The sequence below is a fragment of the Staurois parvus genome, unplaced genomic scaffold (assembly GCF_062004578.1).
Source record: "Staurois parvus isolate SC_StPar_1 unplaced genomic scaffold, SC_StPar_1.0 ptg000132l, whole genome shotgun sequence".
Taxonomy (NCBI): Eukaryota; Metazoa; Chordata; class Amphibia; order Anura; family Ranidae; genus Staurois; species Staurois parvus.
In genome coordinates, this window is record NW_028317928.1 from 4410475 (window position 1) to 4433967 (window position 23493).

At 44.3% G+C, this 23493-nt stretch overlaps 1 long non-coding RNA gene across 4 annotated transcripts in view; it reads left to right on the top strand.

Annotated features, from left to right (window-relative positions):
• Nucleotides 1–23493, top strand: part of LOC149466204 (uncharacterized) — a 103141-nt gene that overhangs the window by 78645 nt on the left and 1003 nt on the right. Inside the window, exons 1-3 of one of the 4 annotated variants that reach the window (XR_016312102.1) lie at nucleotides 13238–13252; nucleotides 19229–19307; nucleotides 22733–22817. This is a non-coding gene — a long non-coding RNA (uncharacterized LOC149466204). Of the gene's footprint in view, nucleotides 1–13237; nucleotides 13253–18511; nucleotides 18527–19225; nucleotides 19308–22732; nucleotides 22818–23493 lie in introns of those variants that run through there. The other 3 variants (XR_016312103.1, XR_016312104.1, XR_016312101.1) reach the window with 3 other exon arrangements.

Sequence of the window (23493 nt, forward strand, 5' to 3'; positions counted from 1 at the left end):
CCTGATGAAAAGATATCGTAAGGATGTCATCTTGGAGGGAAATATCTTTTATTTTATCTTGGGGAATTCTAAAAATGTGTTCCTCATCTCTTCTGATAGGGTTATGGTCATCAGGTTTGATAACCGTTACATCAGGAAGTTGGCTGTTCCTGAAATGGATTTCTAATGATCCAGGCCTTTCTTCCACCAGGTGGCAGTGTTGTCGGGAATGGGGAGTTTTAAGTTTCCCATATTTAATTGGGGTATTTACCTGTGACCACAGTACTTGGTTCACACAGTCAACTATCGTGTTCAGCCTTTTTAGGAAGTCCATCCCAATTATCATGTGGTGCTGGGATATGCTAGCAATGATGATGGGGTGTCTCAGTTCCTTATTACCCAGTTTCAGTTTAAGCCAGGCGGTACCCATGACTTGTAAAGGGTCTCCACTTACACCAATCAATGAGCTGTCAAAGCTTTTAAGTCTCGGCTTGGTGGGCATGACATTCGCCACTTTATCAAAATGTTCCTGTGACATGATGGTTGCTTGGGATCCAGTGTCTATTAAACCGACAATCGAAAGATCACTGGCATCCTGCACCTGTACTGTGGCATAATATCTCCCATCAGATTCAGTCAGCTCACACATGAAATTAGTGTGGTTGAAGATCTGTGGGCCCTTCAATAACATATGACTAGCTCTTATCTCACCGCATGTGGTGGACACATCACCCTTATCCTCCCTGGTGGGATTCTTGGACTGTCTCAAGACAGAAGCACAACTAGAAGTTGGTGCTCCGTCTGGCTTGTCAATCCCGACGACTTCCGATGCCGCGACTATATTAGGGGCAATAGATGGACACTGAAAAACAGGAGAATCATTAATACCCAACAACTGGTCCCCCTTTGCCTGAGAACTAGATTCTCTATTAGTAGGCGTGTCAGGGACGGTACACACATCTCCTGTCATTCGACTCAGTGTTCTCCCCTGTTGGTTTAAGGCTTGGTTGCCTGTTAATTCTGTGACCCTTGGTTGGTCACAGGAGCTGCTCCTAAAAAAGGATTGGATGGAAATTGAGTGACAAGCCTGTCCATTTGTTCAGCCATTTTGCTGACCTGTGCCTCTATTTGTCCAATACGCTCAGAGGAGTCATTCTGTTGATTCTCCTTTTTCCTATACTTGCGCTTGTATTTTGGACGAGACTGGTAATGAGACTCAGAGTCAGAACTACTGCTCTGGTCCCGACGCCATTGTTCTCTCTGAGGTTTTAGGGTCTCCCTGTTATTAAAGGGAGCCTGGGGTACTGTATCCCCCCTTTGAGCCTGAGGGTGTTCTTGGCGTGGAGGAAATCTTTGGAAGTCGGAGTTTTTATTAAAATTGGGATTCTTATTGTAATTATGGTTCCTGTTGAAATTGGGGTTCCCATAAAAATTCCCATGTTGGTTTTGGCGAGGATAATAGAACCTCCGAGGATACCATTGACTCCTTTGGTTCTCATCACTATACTGGCCCTTACCATACTTTTTATTCTTCTCACTTCCACTACCGTAGTTTCCTGGCTTTTGTCTATCCTTTCTCACCCACTGGTTTTGGGGTGCAAAGTTATGGACCTCCTTCACTTGCTGGGTTTGAGGTACAAATCTAGGGGAACCATTGGTTTTACCCCCACGGACTACTTCCGCATATGATTTCTTCTCTGCCTGCAAATTTGGATTTGGAGGGGAAACGGTAGTGGCTGCTACTATCTTGGGGCTATTTTTAGGTTCTCTTTTTATCCCGCCCTCACTGGACTGTTGGATCGAGAATAAATAGTCACTCTCTCTCACCAACCAATCAAGAGAGCATCCCTTTCTGTAATCCTTTGCAAGTCCCAATTTTATGTAAGCAGGTAATGCTTCATAGAATAGTGTCTTGAATTCTGGCTGGTTAGGATTGGGATCCTTTTCAGCCAGGAAATAGGCATTTCTGAGGACAGCCAGAAATTCTGCAGGGCTTTGGTGAGGACCACACTTTAAATTGTAGGCCGCAGCCTTGGCAGAGGTTACAGTTTTATAAGGCCCAAATTCCATGTGGCACTTATGTTTAACCTCTCTCCAGGACTGATTGGAATAGGCCCTCAAGGTCTCAAAGAATTGCCGGTATTTCTCTCCAAACACCCATGGCAGCAATTCTATTTTGGTGTGGTCATCTCTAATGCCCAGAATCTCTAACGTCTGTTCATATGTTTTCATGTGTTCGGTGATCTCAAGGGACCCTTTCTTAGAAAACATAGGAACAGTGTCCTTCAGGAACTTAATGACCTTTGGGGTGTCATATCTCCTGAATGACCCCTGGGATTTCCCTTCCTGCCTATATGAAACCTCATATTTTTCTTCAGAGCGCTCTGGAGTGTATCTTGAAAGCTTAGGAGGTGACCTATATTCTGACCCTGACTCACTATCAGATACTTCGCTGTGATGCGGGTATGTCCGCTCATCAGCCTCTGGCTTGACTGGGTTGGTCCGTCTTTGGACCCCAGAATTTATTTGGGCCGTCAACCTTATAATCTGCTCCTCCAGAGTTTTCTGCTCAGATTTTATCAAGGTAAGTTCTGACTGGTCATGCTTATCCCCTGGGTGAACTTTAATTTTAACAGGAGATAACCTCTCTGATCTGAAGTACTTCACCTCATCTTTTAAGTCCTGATACTTCTCTTGAAGTTGTTTTAATTCCTGAAAGTTTCTTTCATACAGGTCCTGAGCACTTCGAAAGTCTCCGACCAATCTATCATAATGTTTCTCGGATTCGTCTAAACGAATACCGGCATGACCAAGCTTCCCTTTCAAAGACTCAATGTCCTGATTTTTGCTTTCTAACAAGAGGCGGGCCTCTGACAACTCTTCCCTTAGAGTCATGGTCCGCTGGGCAGCTCCAGCGGTCATGAACCATAACATGGGCCAAGCTTCTAGGAGAAGTCTGTCACGGCTTCTATCACTTTCTGCTCCAGCAAATGCTATTAAAAACCCAACAACCTGGCCCTTTTGGTTGAACAGGTCCTCAAAGGTGCTCATGGCCTGCTTTTTCTCTTCATCCACAAATTCATTATTGCTATCCCCCAGACCTAATCTCTTGCGGAGATAATCTATTACTTCACATTCAACATACTTCTGCCAAGCACCGGCAGCTTTCCGGGCTGGCTTCATAGCTTCCTGCTCAATGCCTTGAGCCGCCATATTTTCCTCGTTATGCTTGGAAGAGGTGGATCCGTGATTACTGGATGCCATTTTGATATAAAATATATGTTTGACAAAGTGTACAAATATACAATCACCAGTGCGTTTTGTGTTATGGTACGATTTCTATGGATCTCAGCAGTGCCTCCAAATTTATCCTGTGGTGGTTTATGTAAGGATATATATTATTTATAAAGGGCGTGTCCCTTTCCCTTAGATGAAATATTACAGTGCCTCCAGCCGTTAAAATACGGCAGATATTTAGTAAACCAATAATTTGGACACCTTGATAATTTGATCACCACTTATTATTATACCTTGAATTCTTTTAGCCAATATGATTTCGTACCATACACACAAAATTTGCCTTATAATAGATAAATATAAAAATTTATTTATGTACAAAAATTATATATATATTAACACAAAACGCAAAAGACTGGTGATAAATGAATATTGGTACACACAATCAAAAACATATCCTACCAATGTAAGACACAATAATAAGGTCTCTAACTAATTACATCAATATCACAATTTTTAAATGATATGATTATTTATTAAATTTATTAATAATTAATAATTTCGAATATCTCAAAGGTTATATTCTCACAAGCCGTGGCCATAGGATTGCAAGAAGCAAGCCCTTGATATATGATACTCTGGTTATTAATATTCAATAAATTATGAAATATGAAAAAAATTATAATATGGCAATAAACAATTTTTTAACAGTAAAACAGGATCTCTCTACATGTATCTAACTACCCAATATTGTTGTGATACACTAAAGTAATTGTATGATTCCACACAACAGAGAAAATAGGTAATACAAAATCAAATAAACATCTCACCACACCCGGAATTCAGACTAGGCAACTCTCCCGTGGATTTAGCTGGCAGTGGAACGCCTTTAGACTGATATTATAGGGCAAGTGATAGGTATTCAGTAGGGGAGAATGTAGGAAATTATAAGGTTAGAGGTTTAGAAATTTAGTTAAAGTTTTAGGAGGTTTGAAAGTATGAAAGAGTAGTTGTTCAGCAGAGATCTTCTTCAGATGTCAGGGTCTTCTTGTGATGAGGTCTCTTCTTGAGCTTTTTCTTGATGAGCTTTTTCTTGTTAAAGGTACAAAGGCTTTTATATCCACTAATCCATTGTTCTAAGATACCTTCCCACCAGGCTTCCTGATTGGCTAGTTGAGAAATGTGTGTACATAAGCTATTTCTCACCTGCCCGCCAGGTGGCGGTCATGTATCATAGAACAATTTGAGTATTTGAGATGACTCATACCTTGGGTGGAATCTTAAGGTAATTTCAGGAATCAAATATACGTCTTTTTCCAGATATAAGTGATCATACCTATGATATTCTAAATAGGGACCATGGAATATAGGTGTATATTCAGTTATTCCTTCTTGAAATACCATCCTGTTTGTTTCCTGATAAGACATGTAACTAATGCTAGTTTATAATACATCTTACTTCCCATCATCTCAATACTCAAGTTAGTGATATATAGTTCCCATTTCTGAATATTTAGTGGTGTGTAAAATCCATAACATCTCATTTATAATATGTTTTTGTAATATATTTTGTAATTATATACAGTCAACTTTTAGACTTTATATACAGTCAACTTTTAGACTTAAATGTCCTAAATTTCACCCCTTTGTTTTAGAATCAACATTTTCTCTGTGTAGAAAAAAAAACTTTCTGTTTGCCTGGCCCTTGTGTTGGACTCATGGTAAACAACTGTTAATGCTTTCACCCTTGGTGAACAATAGTATATTTCAGAGGTCTGTTGGTTCATCACACTCTGCACGTTTTGGTTAAGCTTTCAACCAGTGAGTTCCCGTCTCATTATTGTTAAAATGTTTGAAAGTCGAAGTCCTATCTGGCTATTTGTTTGACTTTCTGTATCTGCATTCTTCTCAACCTCAATATACAAATAGTCCTTGTTGACAGTTCAAACAGTCTTATTGTCTTGGAAAAGTCTTGCTTCCCCCATTCTCCATTTCTTAGCTAGAATCCTTGAGGGTTCAACCAAGACAAAATTAACTCTTAGCATCCGGCTATACTGAGCTGTTTGCCATATAATATTATGTCTTGATAAAGTCATATTTTTGAGACATAATTCAAAAGGTCCACAACATAACCCCCTCACATACATTCTCACTACAGCTAAGCTGGATGCTACTGGCCACAGGTGGTTAGCTGCCTTATCGGAGTTCACTTTCAGCCTCAGTTATCGGCCAGGGATTGGGAATAGGGATGCAGATGCCTTATCCCGAAGACCTCACTGTTCCAAGGATTCCCCAGAAGAGTGGACTCAGGTGCCCTCTGAAGGGGTACGAGCCTTATGCCAAGGAGTGGAACACTGAACAAGAGGTGGGTCCAGGGCAGAAGACATTGGGATTTCGGCATCTGGCGTTCCCAGGTGTTATTGCAATGTCACCCAGGTTGGGGGTGAAGGCCTGCCCAAGCTTTCCAGGAAGGATCTGCGAAGAGATCAGTTGCAAGACCCCCTCTACGGCCTAGTATTGAAGGCTTTAGAAAGCAAAAGCCCTGATTTGCTTCTTACATCGTCAAGGGAGGCCCGGCGGCTACATCATGAGTGGGATCGGCTACAGTTACGCCACGGAGTGGTCTACCGAAGGGGCCCCTCTGATGATCTTGAAGAGAAATGGCAGCTATTTTTGCCCGTAAAACACAGAGAAACGGTGCTGACTGCTCTCCATGATGACCATGGCCATCTGGGACCAGAAAGAACCTTTTGTTTGGTAAGAGACCGCTTCTACTGGCCCTGCATGCGGACAGAAGTTGAAAGTTACTGTCACTCCTGCATCCGATGTATTCAGAGGAAGACTCTGCCTCAACGAGCTGCCCCAATGGGCCACCTTCAAAGTCAGGGACCCATGGAGTTGGTGTGCATTGACTTCCTGTGCCTGGAGTCGGATCAGAGTGGACAGGGAAATATCCTGGTAGTGACTGACCATTTTACCAGGTATGCCCAGGCTTTTCCTGCTAGAGATCAGTTAGCATCAACTGTGGCAAAGATTTTAGTAGAAAGGTTCTTTGTGCATTACAGACTACCACAACGTATCCACTCAGACCAAGGGAGAGATTTCGAGAGCAATCTCATCAAGAGACTCTTGAGTCTACTAGGCATCCAAAAGTCGAGGACTACTCCATACCATCCTCAGGGAGATCCTCAGCCAGAGAGATTCAATCGTACCCTCCAGAATATGCTCGGGACTTTGACTTCAGTGCAAAAGCAACACTGGAGTAAGCATGTAGCAGCCATCGTACATGCCTACAATAGCACTGCCAACGACGCTACAGGATACTCTCCTTACCGGCTGATGTTCGGCCGGGAAGCCCGACTGCCAGTAGACTTGGCTTTTGGAACCTCTGTAGACCATACCTCTGCAGCTTCCCATAGAGGATATGTGGACCGCCTAAGGAAAAGCCTGAAGATTGCTTATGAGAAGGCTCAAGCCACCTCAGACGCCAGGGGACAGAGAAACAAAGAGAACTTTGATCTCAGAGTGCGAGTACAGGACTTACAATCTGGAGACAGAGTCTTACTGAGAAATCTGGGCATCCCTGGAAAACACAAGTTGGCGGATAGGTGGCGATCAGAGCCCTATGTCATCTGCAAACAATTGCCTGGATTGCCAGTTTACCAGATTCGACCGGAAAAGGGTGTTGGCCCACTCAAAACCTGGCACCGCAACCACCTTTTGCCTTTGTCAGATGCAGTCCGTCTACCATCACAATCTGATCCACAGTCTACCCCCTCAACTTCTCAGAGGACTAGACCTGTGACCAGGTCTCAACCCACACCACCTCCTGCAGATGAAGAGGACAGTGAGAGTGAGGAGGTAGGGACAGATTTGCTGTGGCCATCTGACATTTCCGAACCCACCATTCCTTCTTTCACTGGAGTGACTGACGTAGTTCCTCTTAGGCCAGAGGCTCCTGAATTTGTGCCTCAGGCCTCACCTGCAGAAGACTTGCAAGAGCCTGAGCCTTCTCCACCCGAGTTAGAACCTGAAGACTGGTGGTCCATTGTTGATGAGGGAGAAGACGTGGAGGAAGCTGAACTGGGAGAGACAGAGAGCGTCGAGCAAGAAGCGAGGGTTGATGAGTCAGTAGTGTCAGAACCAACATCGGGAGCAACGCCAGAACCATTGCTAGAGCCCAGGGAACAGAGAGAGCGTAGAGTTATTCAACCCCCAAAAAGACTGACATATGATGTGTTGGGTGAAAACTCTGAAGAAGTAGTACATGCTTCTCAAAGGACTCTCGTGACGCCTGGTTCTCCTATAGCAGTTTCGGTAGAGAACAGCCCCAACTCACCCCCTGGCACATCTGGTTGGGCCATTCCCATTAGTGTGGCTTGTAGGCGGGACAACCTTCCATCCTATGTTAACTGGTGGGAGGTTCCTCTGCCAAGATTTTATGAGAATGTAAATTGTTTGGTTTCCTGTGTGTACTAATTTGTTTTCTCCGCGTTGTGGCAGTACGGTATCCTGCCACGGTGGAAATCATGATGGACACCCAGGATTCTCAACTATACAGGTTGAGGGGCTCCAGGCAGATCTCATAATGCAGAGGAAACTGGTTTATCAGTTTCCTCTTTGGTTGGTAAAGCCTGTTTTGGGACCTGTAGCCTGGAGATTTCTTAGAGATTTGGGAGGGATGAAATCTCCAATCCTGGGCCCATATTTTGGGAGCAGCCAGCGTGCTGATTGCACAGGTGTGTGCAGGCCTTTTAGGGGAGGCCAGGCCATGATTCTGGGCTCCACCCCGGCAGTTAGGAGGACTCCACCCAGGCAGACGGGAGGTCTCTGCCGTGGAGTCAGGTGGGCTACACCTAGGAGAGGTGGAAGCCGGACTAGCTGTGTGCTAGTGCCATACTTTGGGAAGAGTCTGCAGGAGGCAGACTTAAAACTGCGTACAAGCCAGGAGGCTGAATACTGTTCATTTGAATTCGTGTGATGGTGGATACCCCTGCGTGGGAAACCTTTATGTTATTGAACTGACATTTAAATAAAAGTGGGCAAACAGGCCCTTAAAAAATAAGCGAGTTGCCGTGTGCTTTGAAGAAGCTCTACCACTTGAAGCGAGGTCCCACATATGGTGGAGGATGCGGGCATAATTGGAGATCCCTGCAAAAGTAAGTTCATCAGTTATATGAACTGTGTTTCTGTGCAATGGACAGCACAATTTGGTGTGTGTGCAGGTGAGGAGAACCTGCCTTAAAGAGGCAGTACTTCATTTCTTTGTTGCTGGACTGTGCAAAAGTGTTGTGAAGTGACTGAAGATGGGACGGTCAAAGCAAAGAAAAGAAGAAAGATTTGCTGCAATGAGAGACCGAGCCCTGTGGCTGGAGGGGTTATCACCAGAACAAGCCCCATACATGGCTGAACAAAGGTTGCCACAGTGGGAAGTGCATGCTGTTGCCCCTAGCAACACTGCTGAAAGGAGACCAGCTATTGTGCAGAGTTCTAAGCTGGAAAAAGACTGCAATGTGGGGAGCCTGGACAAGACACGCTGGCAAGAGCGATGCTTGCGGTGCAGGGAGTGGGGGCACACTGTCTCTAAATGCCCTTTGTCTCAGCCTCCATTGCAAAGTTGCATATCAAAGCAAAGGACTGCATCTGGGTTAGGCAAGCCGGCTCTGAGTGCAAGGAAGGAGAGACAGCCTGACCACAAGTTGGAGAAGAATGTGGTTGCCCATAGCAACACATGTGATTTCAGGCCTGCGGACCCTGTGAGAGGAGTGTCGTCTGCAGAGGATTGTGGCAACGCAGAAATGAGAGTTCAGCGCATCTGGAGGAACCCACAAAGTTCAGCTGGGAGAATGCCATCTCCCATAGCAACAGGAGAAAGCCTGCCAACCAGGAGAAGGGGCTACAAGGGAGATGTGGTTCCGTGTCCCAAGAAGGTTATCTGTGGAACCATACCCTGCCTGGAATGTGGTCAGTTTGGGCATGGTATCTTTACCTGCCCCAGATTATGGAATACCACTGATGAGGGTGCTACTGAGCAAAAGTCTTCATCTGCAAGCCCAGATTCATTTTTAAAAGTGTTGGCAGCTACCCCTAGCAACAGGGATATGGTGTTACCTGCAGGGGGTGTAAGTTGGTCCGGAATGGATGCAGTGTTGCCCTGTGACCACATGGGGAAGTCAGTCTGTGGAGAAACCACAGAGGAGAGACTACGTACTCAAGTGAAGGCTATGACATCTGCTGCAGGAAATGGTAAGACTGTTTCAGGTTGTGGGACTGAGTCCAAGGAAGTGAGAGTGTGTCCTTCAGGGAGTTCCACAATACAGATGGACATGGACTGGCTGCTGTGTGCTACCCTGAGTAATGGGGAGGCACAGGGAACAGCCCAACGATTAGCAGGACTAAATATGGAAAAGGACATGGGGACTCTGCATGTGCCTGCTATAATCCAGCAGATGGCTGGTGAAGTTAGACTAGGGGTGACCAAAACTGTCATGGCACCGTGTTCCCTAGTGCCAGGTGCTGCAGAGATGCCCAGGGAAACCTTCCAGGAGCCCGCAGTGACGGAGCAGAGGATTTCCCAGGTCAGCTATGGAGCTGCTAAAACTGAATATAGTGTCCTTTTAAAGAGAGAGTGTGCTGTGAGGCATGGCTCACAGGCTGCTCAGCTGGGTAATAGCCAGGGATTACCTGCAAAAGCCACAGTCATGTCTATATGCAATGAGAATGCTGATGGTCATGCCGACAAAAGTGTTACTGTTGGTAAATGTAAGGTTATGGTTGGTGATGGGCTAGCACAGCTCACTAAGGATAACAGTGTTGATGTGAATATGATTGAAGATATGTTGTTGCCCTTGGCAACAGTATCCAAGGCTGCAGAGGTGTCCATGGAAACTTCCTGGGAGCTCTGTGTGTTGGAGCCAGAGGTTGCCTGGGACAACTATGTTGCTGCTCTGGACAAGACAGTACTTGAACCAAATGATGATTTAAATGCTAAAACTGAAATCTTGGAAAATGCTCATGGTGATAATGGGTTAATGGAGTCTGTCAATGCTGACAATACAATGTATGGAAATGTTCCTGAGGTGAATGAAGCGCCATCAGAGCACGGTGGTGAGGGTGTGGTATTGCAACCTGTTGAGGTTAAAAATTTAGTGCCACAGTTTTGTTTGCACAAAAGTGATATATGTGATGTGTCTGCTGAGCCACTCTGTCCTGTGTCTCCTCCTGCAGATGGAGTACTGCGTAGTACCTCTGATTGGAGCGCAAAGAAAGTAGACTGGAACAGATGGGCTGAAAACCTGTTGGCTTTGTTGAAAGGGACCTCTGCTTCCAACAGTGGAGTGGACATGACTTCTGCTGTGCTAAATGGAGGGGCTGCAGAGCAGCTTATAGACAAGGGCACACTAGCTGTTGCTGCAGATCTCCCTCTCAATAGGGACGGGCCAAGTGAGATTGAGCACATAGCAGAGATCGTGCCCACAAACCACAAAGGATCCAATGGTGTGGTAATGACTAGTGTGATACCAAATGAGCTGGTGTTGGTGGAAGTGTCAGATGGCACAAGTCAAGTGATTGGGGTCAGTAAACCAAATGTAGAATTATGTTATGACGGTCAGGTGTCAGGACAGTTGCTGGAAGAGGTTCATGTGCCAGTGGAGCTGGTGGATAGCGACGTTGCCATGGGAGACAACCACTCCACGCTGTGCACTTGGTCTCTAGACACTGCCCTGCCAAACATTGAAATGAGTTCTGACAAAGATGTGGATGTTTATGACCATGAGGAAAAATGCAAGGCCCTTGTAAATGATTATGATGATGAGGAAAAGTGTGATGCACTGGTAAATGGTAAATATGATGATTTGGAAAAGTGCGAGGCACTGGTAAATGTCGATCAGTTCGTTTCTGTGGGTGACCATACGCCCAATGATGGATCGGATGGTCAAGTGGACATGTGTGCTGATAACCCTGAAACATGTGATGTGGTGGGTAATGATGTGGTAGACACAGCTGAGCTAAAGGCGGCAGTAGAATTAGGCCCCCTACAGGTTCAGGAGGGTAGTCTGGGAAGAGAAACTTTAAATGGCATATCTGCCCTGAAGGAAAACTTTAAGGAAGTGGATTATTTAAAGAGGTCCTCTGACATAAAAACATCTGAAGAGCAAGGCAATTGGGCTGTCCTTCAGAAGGAGAGTAGGACATTGTCGTCTGAGAATGTCAGTGACAAAAGGAAGCATGCAGTGTACGGGGGGAAACAAGCAGAGTTAAGTTTAGTCAGTAAGAGGATGCATGTACATAGAATGCAGAGAGAGACTAAGGGAACCCCAATAAAAAAGCCCACACTTTTTGTGCTTAAAAGCGTGACCCCTTCAAAGGTGGAGGGAAACCGGCGGTTAAGAGTGCAGCATAGCTTTAATGTTGTCTGACACCTAAAACTCAGGCGTCACCCTCATCCTCAGAAAGGTACCAAGTTTTGGAAGTTCCTTAATGGGAAGGTGACTTGGGTGGCCCCAAGGAAAATAGAAAGGCAACGCTTTTGGAAGCGTACCCGTAAAAAGGCACAGTGTCTTTATAGAGCCCAAGTCCATGTAGTAGGAGAACACAGGGAAAGTCGCCTCATAAGACAGGAAGGAAAGTTTCCCTTTGAAAGCAATGTCAGTCAGGAATGGGCTCATATGGGTGAAGGCTGGCACAGAGGTGCCAAATTAAATAGTTTGGGCTTGTGTGTTCTGCCCCCTACGGGATCAAAACAAAGGGGGGGGATATGTGGCAGTACGGTATCCTGCCACGGTGGAAATCATGATGGACACCCAGGATTCTCAACTATACAGGTTGAGGGGCTCCAGGCAGATCTCATAATGCAGAGGAAACTGGTTTATCAGTTTCCTCTTTGGTTGGTAAAGCCTGTTTTGGGACCTGTAGCCTGGAGATTTCTTAGAGATTTGGGAGGGATGAAATCTCCAATCCTGGGCCCATATTTTGGGAGCAGCCAGCGTGCTGATTGCACAGGTGTGTGCAGGCCTTTTAGGGGAGGCCAGGCCATGATTCTGGGCTCCACCCCGGCAGTTAGGAGGACTCCACCCAGGCAGACGGGAGGTCTCTGCCGTGGAGTCAGGTGGGCTACACCTAGGAGAGGTGGAAGCCGGACTAGCTGTGTGCTAGTGCCATACTTTGGGAAGAGTCTGCAGGAGGCAGACTTAAAACTGCGTACAAGCCAGGAGGCTGAATACTGTTCATTTGAATTCGTGTGATGGTGGATACCCCTGCGTGGGAAACCTTTATGTTATTGAACTGACATTTAAATAAAAGTGGGCAAACAGGCCCTTAAAAAATAAGCGAGTTGCCGTGTGCTTTGAAGAAGCTCTACCACTTGAAGCGAGGTCCCACAGCGTGTATATATCAAGCATGTACCAGGTCAAGGATTGTTACTGCCTTTGGAGGACCAAAGGTTCTTTGGTGGGGGGAGTGTGTAGCAGGAGATATTAATCCTGTCTCATGGCTGTGATCTGCTGACTGGCCTCTCCTGTGTAACCTGACACTTGCCCTGACACAGACAAAGCAGTGAGGGATTTCAGCCCCCCCCTTTCTCCTCTCAGACTGTAAGAGAGAGAGAGCCAATTATGAGAGCCATTAAAGGAGCCAATGACAAGGACTCTTTCAAGCAGGAAGTGCAGCTGCAAAGCATTTTGGACGATGGAGTTTTGAACAGAAACGGCCTTATAGGCTAATATGGAGATAGAATTAAAAAAGAACCACGAAAGCCATCATGCTTAGGGAGAGCAGAGTGAAGGGGCCATCTTGGGTTTCTCCTGAGGGAGAGGTAGATTGCATGTGGCAGGAGAGAGATTGGACCTGGCAAAGAAGTGCTGATGGGCAGTGCACTGGATGCTTGGTGATCTGGATCAGACAAAGGAACATCCAAACTGAGAGAAGTGGTCTACAGTACAGTGCCTACACTGACAGTGTGAAGTGCTCATCGTGAGGTGACCAGAGGAACCTGTCATTTCCAGGACGATCGTTTGGGCCTTTGTCACAGGATCTGGTGAGAGGGATTTCTCCCACTGTCAGATGACAGGAACATTGCACACATACAGAGACATCATACCTTGCTCATATTCACCAGGCACTGGGTTGTGTAGATGGCCCTGCTGAACAGACACCGTGTTCACTTTGCTATACAAATACTGCCACAGGATTACAATTACACTTTAAGTGTTTAAGGAGTTTAAGTGCACCAACGAAAGTGGCTAGCTGAAGATCCCAACATTCATCCAGTTACAAAGAGACTAAAGTTACTGGTGCCATACGAGCACGCGCATGCGTAGTCAGGCCTCTATATTGCATGGTGTGTGAGGGAATAGCTTTACCTTGAAAGTAGCTATTAAGCATCAGTTGGGTACAGTGTTTTCCTATTGGGGTCATGGTGTCGGGGTTTAGAAGGGAGAAGTCTGACACAACAGAGAGTCATTCTTCTGCTCTCCTCCTGCTTGGACATCATGGGAACAAATTTATGAAGAGGAGTTAAATCCACTTTGAGGTTGCCATTTAAGTGTTTGCCTCTGCTCTTGGGGTTATTCATGGTTGGAATCCCCTGAAAGCAGCCCGAGTGTAAAAGTGAGTTATATTGCTTTCCATCACAGTATTTGCTGTTCTCTTGATTCTCCTAACATATACTGGTTGTTAATGTTTATTACTTCCCATAGAGGTCTACAGTAAAGCTGATCTCTGTGTTTTATTATAAAGTGTGTGCTTTTCATTGGTCCTTGCACTTACACTATTGCCAGGTGTGCCAGTGTGGGCTGAGACAGTTCTTGTGGTTGAGAGGCAGAGTGGCGGAGTGAACAAACTTAAGCAGCCCCTTCGGGGGTATCGCTACATATATATATATATATATATATATATATATATATATTGTACATTCACATCAGTCCCTGACCCTCAAGGGGTGTACAATCTAAGGTCCCTAACTCACATTCATACATACACATACTATGGACAATTTAGACAGGATCCAATTAACCTACCTGCATGTCTTTGTAGTGTGGGAGGAAACCGGAGTACCCGGAGGAAACCCACGCAGGCACAGGGAGAATATGCAAACTCCAGGCAGGTGGTGTCGTGGCTGGGATTCGAACCAATGACCCTAGTACTGCCAGGCGGACATGCTAACCATACTTGGCCCGGTCCCCAGAAACCAGGGATGTCTGGAAGTGAACCCACTTTTGTATCTTTTACCTCCAGGTAAGCTTACAATAAAGCTTACCTGTAGGTAAAATGATATCTCCTAAACATTCACCGCTTAGGAGATAGTCGCTCTTTTTGTCCACTGGCACATGTGCTCTGAAGGAGTTTCAGAGCACTGTGCCGTGTCCAAAGGGATAAAGGATTATTAATGCAGGATTACTACAGCTGCACTGCTTTCCATCCCACTGCTTCAACCAATGGGGACTGGCTTGACTGAACCTCCAGTACCCCATCTATTAACCCAGGGCTTGAAAAAGCCGCTCGGCCGCTCGCCAAATGCGAGGAGAAATTCCTCTGTGGCAAGTGGCTGCAAACAGTGAGCACAGATGAAGCATGGAGCGACTGCACCTGTGCTCCAAGCCTCATTGTGAAGCCGAGTTCCAGTTTACAACTTCCGTTTTTCGGCTTCTGCGGCACCGCCGCCGAGTGGACAGGTGCAGGAGAGGTCCGCTCTCCTCTGCTGAGAGGAGACACCATTGCTGCGGGGGACTCGGGGGGACAGTAAGTACTGTATACAACATGTCCTATCACTATAATGGAGTACAGGGGAGCTGGGATATACAGTTGTGACCAAAATTATTCAACCCCCACTGAAATTGAGTGTTTTGGCCAGTTTGACATTGCTTTTGATCATTCAGTCATCTTGCTTACATTTACATTAAAGAGGCACTTGTAGGTCAGACAAATATAACATAACAGTTATAATGAAATAACCACAAATGTCTTTTCTGTGCTCACAGCATTATCAGTTTTATTCAACCCCCAAGTGACATTCAATCTTAGTACTTAGTACAGCATCCTTTTACAGTTATAACAGCTTTTAAACGTGAAGCATAGCTTGACACAAGTGTCTTGCAGCGATCTACGGGTATCTTCGCCCATTCTTCATGGGCAAAGGCCTCCAGTTCAGTCACATTCTTAGGCTTGCGCACTGCAACTGCTTTCTTTAAGTCCCACCAGAGGTTCTCAATCGGATTTAAGTCTGGTGACTGCGATGGCCACTCCAAAATGTTCCAGCCTTTCCTCTGCAACCATGCTCTAGTGGACTTGGAGGTATGCTTGGGATCATTGTCCTGTTGAAAGGTCCAACGTCTCCCAAGCCTCAGGTGTGTGACGGACTGCATCACGTTTCCATCCAATATCTCCTGGTACTGAAGAGAATTCATGGTACCTTGCACACGCTGAAGCTTCCCTGTACCTGCAGAAGCAAAACAGCCCCAAAGCATGATTGACCCTCCACCATGCTTCACAGTAGGCAAGGTGTTCTTTTCATCAAAGGCCTTGTTCTTCCTCCTCCAAACATAGCGTTGATCCATGGGCCCAAACAGTTCTAATTTTGTTTCATCAGTCCACAGAACACTATCCCACAACTTTTGTGGTTTGTCCACATGGCTTTTGGCATACTCTTCTTATTCTTTGGAGACAGCAAGGGGGTACGCCTGGGAGTTCTGGCACGGAGGCCTTCATTACGCAGTGTGCGTCTTATTGTCTGGGCTGAAACTTCTGTACCCACATCTGACAAATCTTTTCTCAGTTCCTCAGCAGTCACACGGGGACTTCTCTCCACTCTACGCTTCAGGTAGCGCACAGCAGTCGAAGTCAGCATCTTCTTTCTGCCACGACCAGGTAGCGTTTCAACAGTGCCCTTTGCCTTGAATTTGCGAATGATGCTTCCTAAGGTGTCTCTTGGTATGTTTAACATCTTTGCAATCTTCTTATAGCCATTGCCCTTCCTGTGAAGAGAAATCACCTCTTCTCTTGTCTTCCTGGACCATTCTCTTGCCTTCACCATGTTTGTAACCACACCAGTAAATGTCTAGAAGGAGCTGAGTATCACAGTCATTTTAAAGCTGCCTAATTGGTGCTTATTATGCTTGATTGCTGCTCGGTGACATCCACAGGTGTTTTCAATACCTGATGGAAAGCACCTGTATGAACCTCTGTTCTTCAGAGTGGTAGTCTTTAAGGGGTTGAATAATTGTGGCAATGAAGAAACCACATAAGAACCATTTACTACTGTATTACATAAACAATTGATGTCATTTTAGTTGCATTTGGGTAGTTACAACGTCCTTGTAGGATTTGATTCTGAATACAATTCCAAATGTACACTATAGTCCCTAAACCCCTTTACAGCATTGGGGGTTGAATAATTTTGGTCACAACTGTACATTACTATGATTACTGTATACATGTCATATCACTATAATGGAGTACAGGGGAGCTGGGATATACATTACTGTGTACATGTCACATCACTCTAATGGAGTACAGGGGAGCTGGGATATACATTACTGTGTACATGTCATATCACTATAATGGAGTACAGGGGAGCTGGGATATACATTACTGTGTACATGTCACATCACTATAATGGAGTACAGGGGATCTGGGATATACATGACTATGATTACTGTATACATGTCACATCACTATAATGGAGTACAGGGGAGCTGGGATATACATTACTATGATTACTGTATACATGTCACATCACTATAATGTAGTACAGAGGAGCTGTACCAATAAAAACTCTGTAAAAGTATAGATAAATAAGTGGGGTGTAGCGCTCAAAACAAATAAAAACAATATGTCCACATATTTAAACGCATGTGAATGCGTAAACGGATATAGAGTCTGTATCAAGAAGAAATATAGCAGATGAACTTGTGACTCCAACCAAAAGTGAAAAATGCGCACTCACCGGAAGCGCATAGATAATGCGCATATATATATATAAATTTCCAGAGTAGATTGGCCAAACCGGTGAACTTTATCCTATGGTGCAGTCATCAAGCCCTTGGAGAACGGTGTTGAATCCCTTGACCAGGAGTTCCTTCTTTAGGCTAAATGAGGTAATCAGCCTGTATACAGGGCTCCTGTTCCTCCAGATATGTTGGATACTGACAGGTACCTGTGGGCTTAATAGCTCCAAATAGGAGCCATAAAAAAGGTGCCCATAGTGTAGTATGTTAATGAACTTTTATTTGCAGTACCACATATCACAGACAGGGTATAGTGATATACAATAAAAAAGCACTATACCTTCATTTAAAATAGCCGCCCGGGCTTCAATCCAGCACCAGGTGGCAGAAGTGTGCTGTACTGTCTAGTTCAGGGGTGGGCAAACTTTTTGACTTGAGGGCCGCAATGGGTTCATATATTGGACCCGGGGGCCGGACCAAGAGTAGATGAATGATGTGTATGTGTCATCCATAGTAAGTATAGTAATATTGCCCCATAGTAAGCATAGTAATTAATCCCCCATATAGTAATTCATCCCCCATAGTAATTAATCACCCATATAGTAATTCATCCCCCATAGTAATTCGCCCCCCATATAGTAATTCATCCCCCATAGTAATTAATTCCCCATAGTAATTCATCCCCCATATAGTAATTCATCCCCCATATAGTAATTCATCCCCCATAGTAATTCATCCCCCATATAGTAATTCATCCCCCATATAGTAATTAATTCCCCATATTAATTCATCCCCCATATAGTATTTCATCCCCCACAGTACTATTCCCCTCCAAGTAGTAAGCCAAGTCCCCCCTGTGTCAATTAACTTACCTTTGCTCCGCGCGTTCCTCTCGCCGTGTTCCCGCGCCGTTCCGATCTTCAGGGCAGACTGTGAGAGGAGCCTAGCTCCCCTCCCCTCACGTTCGTCACGCTGCCCCGCCTACACACATCCTGACAGCCACATCCGCGGGCCGGATTAAAAGGTCCGCCGGGCCGTAGTTTGCCCATTGCTGGTCTAGTTCCTCCTGAGGCCTTTTGTGCAAATAGCACTTCATCAGAGGGAGAACCAAGTTGGATTGAAGCCCGGGCGGCTATTTTAAATGAAGGTATAGTGCTTTTTTATTGAGATATTCGCTCTTTTTGTCCACTGGCACATGCGCTCTGAAAGAATTTCAGAGCACTGTGCCGTGTCCAGAGACTCCCGTGTGCGGGAGTGACATCAATGCGGCTCGGCCAGTCAGGCGTCCAGAACCAGGAAGGAAGACTGGGTGAAGATGGAAGCCTCTGCAGTGGGTACGCCGCACTGCTAGAGGGGTTCGTTTTAAGGTAAGTCCTGCATATGCATCCTAGCACATTATGACATTACCTTCCAGGGGATTTTTTTTTTCAAGTTGCAGTCTTCTACTGCTTTAAGCCCCGTACACACGATGAGAATATTGGACGATTGATCATCCATTTTTTTTTTTTGAATGCTAGTCTCACTTTGAAAGTAAAGAGGTTACTATAGTTACGAAAATTCTCATATGACAGAAAGAAAATTTGTAAGTGATGTAATGTATTAACTGTACTGATTAAAATTAAAATTGTACGATCTGGTCTCGTGCAAGAAAAATATTCGTGCTTGTCCCTTCAAATATTTTCTGATGAAAGCTGTGTACTAATAATCAGATTATCATACGATCCCTTTAAAACTGGTATTTTTCATATGATTTGCTGATCGTGAGTACCAGGCTTTAAAAAAGATCACATAACTATGCAAAATGACTCCATGCTACTGTATAGGAAAAAAACAAACTGGAATTCCACTTAAATTGATTTATTTATTTTTTAAACTCTACGTAGCAGATCAGGAGATATCTAAACTCCTGACTGGGTGCTGATATTTATCCTACACTGGAGGCTAGAAGATAAATATTTGAATGAATACATATGGTATCAGTTATATGTACCTAAGAAAGATGTGACTATTAAATCAAACTTTAATTAAAACTTCTATTAACTCTACTTGTTTGTCTTCTAATATATAAGCCGACCCCGTTCTTCATTGGGTAGACCTTCACTGAAGTCTTCCAGCTGTCTACATTCTCAGTACCAACTGAACCCCCCGGTAAGTACTGTCTATGCTGGAATATCATTATCCTATTATTATTCCTAGTACTGTATAATTGTTGATAAGGAAAGAAACCTTCGTATTCAGATTTCAGGTAAAGTTGAATTGCCTCCTCTGTTTTATTTTGACTTGAAATGATGGTAAGGTTCCTCATATCATTTTCCCCACAATGACTTATTTTGCACAATGAATGTTTTAGGTAAATCCTCTGCCCAAGTTTCTTCAAACTTTAACTACATTTGAAATGTAAAGGAGGAATCCATTGTTGCACTATAATGGTCACTAAAGGGTTATGGTCAACTAAAAGTTCTCTAAAGTTCCTCCACAGCTCGTAGTGGGGTCCCGTAATAAGTCCCCGTTAGCAGTCTGATCAGTGGTCCTTTCTCTAACTTTATTTTCGGTACTTCTTAAACTTTGAAAAAATACCTTTTAGGGATGAGAAGTGTTTAAAGATAAACGGTACTTATTTACTTGTATAAAAATAAAAAATGTGTTTGTCAGTAATTTTGTACTTAATTAGTAAATGTAACAAAATATAAAACCTAATAAATATAAAGTTTTAGCAGAAACAAAAAATCTTTGCTTAAATCAGATTTGTGTGTGCAGATTTGTGGAAATGTGTGTCCGGATGTTAGAGAACAATTCTGGTACAGAGCAGATACTACATGTTGCACATGGTGTCATTCAAATCTTTGTTACCAGCTGACCAGTAGAAGAGGGGGATGGGATATTGCCCTTCAGTACATAGTAAAACCTAACATACTTTCACTGAATTGCAATATCAATCATTTGACCCAAATATTATTACATATTCTATCACAGTTATACATATATGTATGCCCTTATTAGGAAATAGTACAGTAGAAAGCTATTTCTATTCCATATAATGATCAACCATTTTCACATAATTTCAATAGAAACAGAAAAGTGATGGCAGAAAAAGACCGAGTGGTCCATCTAGTCTGCCTGTTTTGTGTGTGTGTTTTTTTTTTTTTGGGGGGGGGAGGTTGTTAACTTTTTTGTTAATAGTCTCATTCTCCTTCTCTATAAACCTGGAACAAATTAAAATCATAGAGGCCATTATCTGGGGACTCTTCCCATCCATACAAGAAAAACCTTAATGAAACTCTTAGTCCAGTTAGTAAAGCAGATTCATATACAATACAATTATTTTCCATCTAACATCCTTTAGCACTACTTGAGTGAGGCCCAGAGTGGGTAGACAAGGTGAGGCAAAACGTATTTCTGTTTAAGATAGAAAGCCCTGGAAACCATAGACAATGGAGACTAGAACTTTGGTTCTTGTGACCCAGCTCTTATGACACCTAGGAACCCGCTGTGCTCTTCCTTTTGGGATTGAGGAACAAGATAGGTCAAGACCCCCAATTATTTATTTTATCCATGGGTAGCCAGGTCCAGTAAGGTCCATGTAATGGACATGTAAAATTTATTGTAACGGACATGTAAGATTTGAGTGGAAATATGGTATCATAGCCATGACAGGTTGAGTAGATTAGATTATGTCAGGCCCTTTCATTGCAAAGGTGTGTGCAGGAACAGTCTGGTAATTAAGGATGTACATTGAGCCCCTGGGCAGTAGGGAAATGAATAGAAGGTACAAACAAATGGTCTGGGATCAGATGTGTATGTATACACAATTACTCAATAGGCCTTACAGACTCAATCATCATTTAGCATCAATTAGCGTTAATTAGCCTAAAGCCAGGCCTCCTGGAGGTGACACCTTTGTGTTAAAGAGATTATCACCTGCTGGGAAAACCTGTTTAGGAATTTGTTATAGGAGACAGGACGGCTAGGTTTATGTATTCATCAAAGGGGTATGTTTAATCTCTTATAAAAGATGAAATATTAGTTGGAGAGAGATGGAAATGCTTCCTTTGTGCAGGCCATTCTGTACGCTACATTTGCATATAAGAATCATATTTGTGGCTTGGGGAGGAAGCTGTCAGGGCAGGGGCCGAGGAACGGACAGGCAGGCCTAACAATGTAACGCACTGGCTGACGACAACCACCACCCACAGACCGAAGTCCCTCAGGGCGCGGAGTCTAAGTCCCAGGCTGCCCTTCACCAGGGCCCCTGATGGTGGGGATGGACTTGACGCAGCCAGGAACCAGGTCGCGGCCCCCGAGACACCTCAGCTGCGGTAATGGCCGCCGCCAATGGCGTGTAGCTGGTGGAAGAGACAAAAGAGTAGTCAGACAGGCCGGGTCAACAACAACAGGACAAAACAGTACAGGACAGCAAACGAGAATCACAGGTCACGAGCCAGGTTCAGCAACAGAGGGTCAGATCAAAGGAGAATACAAAGAATAGTCGAGTCACAAGCCGAATCAGATACCAGGAGAGTCACGAGAGGGTAAAGTGTTATTCTGTCTTTTTATTCCCTTTTATTTTATAGTAATTAGTCATTTGTGTGTCTTCTTATATCTTTTGTATTTCTGTAACTTTTTATATTTTGTACATTATTTATGCACTGCCCACTTTGGGAAATTAAATCTTAAAATTAATTAGTGAACTTCTGTGTATTTAAGCACAGGCTCATATCTTAGGAGAGACTAGATCGGAGAGATTAGATTGGGTTATATTGTATTGTATTTTAGTGCCTCGGTTAAGCTCATTGCCAATCTGTATGCAACTGCACTGTGAATGGGCAGATTGCACGCAGATTGCAAAGGTATCAGATCTGCCAGACGGAGATCTGTGTGTGTGTGGTGTCTCAACAGACCGTTCTGCGGATAAACTGTTGGGTGGTGGCAGGCTACCTTTGTGGTGCGTCTGGTGTGGGGGTGTGTGGACAGTGGAAGGGTTATCAAGCTAGGGGGTTCAAGCTAGGATAGCTGAAGAGACCTTAGATGGGTGTGTGATTACTAAGCTGGTCCTCAACTCTAATCAGGGCACCAGGTTGTATGTAAGATCGTATCTGCCAGTGTGTGGTCGACCAGCTGGATTGGAGTGGAGTCTCCATCTGGTGGTGGCCAGAGGTAGTGTGGGCTGTGAAACGGTATCACGGCTGGTCTTATATACGGTTTGAGATATTTAAGTGTAAATCCCTTTATTTTCCCCTCTTTACCACCCTGTCGCGGCCGCACGCGTGCGTCACGGTTAGCTAGTCGCTGTGGGCATGGCGTGTGGTGGACACGTGACAGGGTGATCGTTTAACGGATCCTTGACAGTCCAGAAAGCATCAAGTAAATCCATGTCATTAAAAAATACACTCAACCTGCCCATAATGGGTGCCAGGTGTATGCGATCCTTTATGATGATTTCGAGCAAACATTGGACTTTTTATTGTAATGGAACAACCATTTTATGTGCACCTAACATAGGGGGCCTAGTAATATTTTTGAGTCATATTTTCAATTTTGTCTTCTTTTTCTTTCTATGAATCCAAATTATCCAGAGAGCTCAAAGATGTTCACCTTGAAGAAATCCCTGTTACTCCTTTTCTTTCTTGGCACCATCAACTTATCTCTCTGTGAGCAAGAGTAAGTATGTAGAAGACTTTATTTTAAATATAATATAGATTTCCAATGCTCTAATAGGTTCTATAGTCTAAGTGTGCATCGAGATACAAAACTCTCCACTACTTGTTCTCTCCATCCTAAACAATTACCTGTCCAACATATGCAATATGTCTACCACACTGTGCATTACAATCCCCTGTGCCTTTAATAACAAATCTTGCAATTGTGCCACCTCGATTCCCCCCCTCTGTGAGAAGTGCACACTCACCACCATCCAGTGACCTCTATATTACTAAAGGTCATGAAGCACTGCAGGATATTGAGTATCCTCCAAACCAGTAATGCCACTCCGCTATAGCTCTTCCCCAATCTCCATTGTTCTTGATGCATCCATCCAGAAACACAAAACCATCAAACCAAAAGGAAAGAACTACAGTATAGTTTTAGTATCTTATTATAAAATGGATGAAGAAGGTAAACAAAAGTATTGTACTCACGTACAGTAATATTGTGCCCAAGTTCAGCACTGATGTAGACGGTCTGTTACCAAAGAACAGTCACACCCCCTTGTGTTCGGCGTTCCACTGACCGGAATGGTGTAGGCTGGAATTGACATCTACTGGAACTGGAGGTGATGATTGCCATGGGACCCTGGTAGTTTTCACTTCCAGTTCCGGCTTTCATTGGTTATCTGGCC